Source organism: Palaemon carinicauda, chromosome 24 (genome assembly GCF_036898095.1).
Source record: "Palaemon carinicauda isolate YSFRI2023 chromosome 24, ASM3689809v2, whole genome shotgun sequence".
Classification (NCBI taxonomy): Eukaryota; Metazoa; Arthropoda; class Malacostraca; order Decapoda; family Palaemonidae; genus Palaemon; species Palaemon carinicauda.
In genome coordinates, this window is record NC_090748.1 from 60,110,750 (window position 1) to 60,113,984 (window position 3,235).

Genomic DNA, 3,235 nt, shown 5'->3' on the forward strand with positions numbered 1-3,235 from the left:
TTTATTCTACAAGCTGAGAGATTATGCTTCAAAGTTGTTGTAGATAACATGAAATCAATTCTGGAAACAAGCCTTGTCAGAGATCCTTTGGTTAGCAAGGAATGATGCTTTGCGATCGCTAAAACTAAACTATTTAATAATTGTTAAAATTTTGGAACTTTGTAAGGATGTTGATCACAGTAAGGATACACAAGATGGGGCGGGGAAGTTCAACTTGCAGCACATTCACGCAGGATATAAGCTTCTTTATACGATTGTTTTGGGAAAATATACAAAAAAGAGTTGACAAAGTTAGTTTTATTCTACAAGCTAAGGGACTATGCTTGAAAGTTGTTGTAGATAACATGAAATCACTTCTGGAAACAAAGCAATTTTTGTGCAATTTATAAAAAAGGCAGACCTAATTTGTTTCTTGTAAGTGCATTTGCTGTCAAGAATTACATATAAAATTTTAAAAGAGTCATGCAGGATTGAAAAAACATTATCAATGCTGAGATCCAAATATCTTCGGCCAACTTACAATCATACATTGAGTTTTGTTAGGATTCAAATTCATACTCCATAATTTGCACCTTACACTAATTTTAACCAGAACTCTATCAAATGATTCAGCATCCCTGATCTTCATTCAGGATATGGAATTGAAGCAAAGAGTGTAGCACCATCTGCATATGCAACAAGCTTGTTTCAAGGCCAAACCTGACGCCATATGTATATAGTGTGAAAAGTAATAGGCCAAGAACACTACCCTATACTCACTATGATGCCTATCAATGACGACTCTTTGCGATCTATTACTCAAAAATTCAACAATGATGCTAAGAAAAGACCGGCCCACTTCCAACTATTTCAGTATTAAAACAAGGGCCTCGTGATTAATACCGTCAAAGGCTGCACTAGAATCAAGGCCAGTGATACGAACTTACTGAACACAATCGAGAGATTTATGTACAACATTGTCGATTGTAATAAGGGTATCACATGCTCTGAGGCCTTTATGAGAGCCAAAATGTAAACTAGGGAACAGATGATTTACTTCAGACAAACTATTAAAACGTTTTGCAAACAACTTTAGACAATATGGGAGTTAGTGAAATTGCATGGTAATCAGGTAAACTTGAGCTACAAGAAATACATTTACATAATAGAGTAAGATTACCAATTCCTCAACAAGTTCTAAAAGAACTTTTTTCTAACTTCCGGAAAATAACATGTAAATTAGGAGCCAGGAAATCTGCAGTCTTTATAAACAATCAAAGGCAAAATATCATTTGGGTCTACACTTACTTAAGCATCAAGGTCCATCAAGAAAACTTTATTTTACGATATCAAAAAGCTAAGCTAGTTAGTTTAGCCTCAGGAAAACAAATGGGGGAAGATTAAGTTTCTCGATACTCTTATTTCTGTCCGATACATCAGCCAAAGGGGTTGCCTTTTCCTTTGGACAGTGAGAGACCTAGCCATCTGGTTTAAATATAGGAAGAACTGTTATGTCTAGACCAAAGAGAGTGAATTTAAGTTTAGCCCACCTCGTATGTTCCTATGTTGTACTTTTAGTATAGTTATTCTAAGTCATATCTGATCTGTTACCCTTCAAAGAGTGACAGGCATCATGCTTCTCCAAATAAATACGTCTACACTCATCATTAAATCCTGGTTTGTCTTTTACTTGGTAACTTAGCACACAAGAAGGGATACACCTATCAATTATGTTGACACGTTTCTTATTCAAAGAAACAACAGAATCAATACTACTATATAATTGTGACCAGAATAAGCACAAAAAATCACCTAAAATTCCATTTCAGTCAGCTTAAGCTTTCATATAAATCTTACATTAGGGACAGGCTGCTCAGTCTTCACTACTAATGAAATCAAGGCATGATCGAATGTCCCAATGGGAAATCTATCTTACTTGTTATGCCACCATGGGATTCCGTGCATACGAGGTCCAAGGATTTACCAGACCTGTGATCAGCTCGAATCATATTTTGCACACAGCATTATTCAAAGGCAGACTTCAAAGATCTTGGGCCCTGGCCATCAGTAGAAGAAACACAAGAGGCCTTTCTATCATCATCTTATATCTTAGCCATAATTGTGAAATCATCCATGTCTGTACACCTGTAGATCGAGCACAGATAGTTGTTATGTCTGCTAAAAACTTTTATTACCTTATCGTATGATATCTATATGCATAGCAGGACTTATTAGAAATAGGACACTCAGTCATAATAAACACTGCCGTCCCCTGGTCCTATAAATGACAGCCCGTTTCAAAACTATTAGCTTGTTAAAACCAGCTATAAGGAGCTCAGATGAGTTTTTCATTTGAGAAATCAAAGCTTCTGAACACAAAAGAATATCCTACTGTGTGGATGTAAGTGTAAGGTCTTGAATATTTGCATGCAGACTACGAATATTGCAATACAGTAGACGATACTTACAAAATCTTGGATGCAATGGTCCATTTTCACTCAATGTGAAATTAGTGGTAATAAAAAAAAGATTCATCATACATAAAAACTAAATTAATATTGATATTAAAAACAATATCATCAGAAATACATATAAAGTGATTGATAAAAGCCATAAATTTAAAGTAAAGAGGTAAAAAATCTGAAAAATTGGTCAACCTAGCGGAGCCAATATACCATGAAAGGCTAGATAACCTCCAGGATAGCTACTTCACCTGCAAGGATGAAAATGAGGATGGTTTTGAAGATGAAAAAACAGATAGGGAAAAAACAACCTCTTGATAAATCTCCAGGCATGCACGAGCCTTTCATTTAAAAAAAAAAAATATGGAGAGAAATAAGATAGAATAATATGCTGCAGTGTACCCTTAAGTACGAGAACTCTAACCTCTAATTCTATTTTAGGAATACTCTAAATAGGTGTACATGGGGCAAATATTTTTCCTGGAATATATCCAGGACCTTAAGATTCAAAGGAAAGATTCCTAGGGGTTTGAAACAATTATTATGAATACGAGTAAAGAACCTCTCTCTTTCACTGGGCAGTATATTAAGATACTGGGCGTGGTCTCGAATGTACTTTATTTCTTTCAAAACTTTAGAGACAATCTGATGTCAATAGAAGACAGAGTCTTAGCCTGAAAATTGGGTAATATAAAAGTATTCGAAAATAGGCTAGAAAATAAAAATATTACTTATAATGAAGGTTTTAATCCATACTGCTAAGGCCACCCTGGATGTAATCAATAAACTGCTGA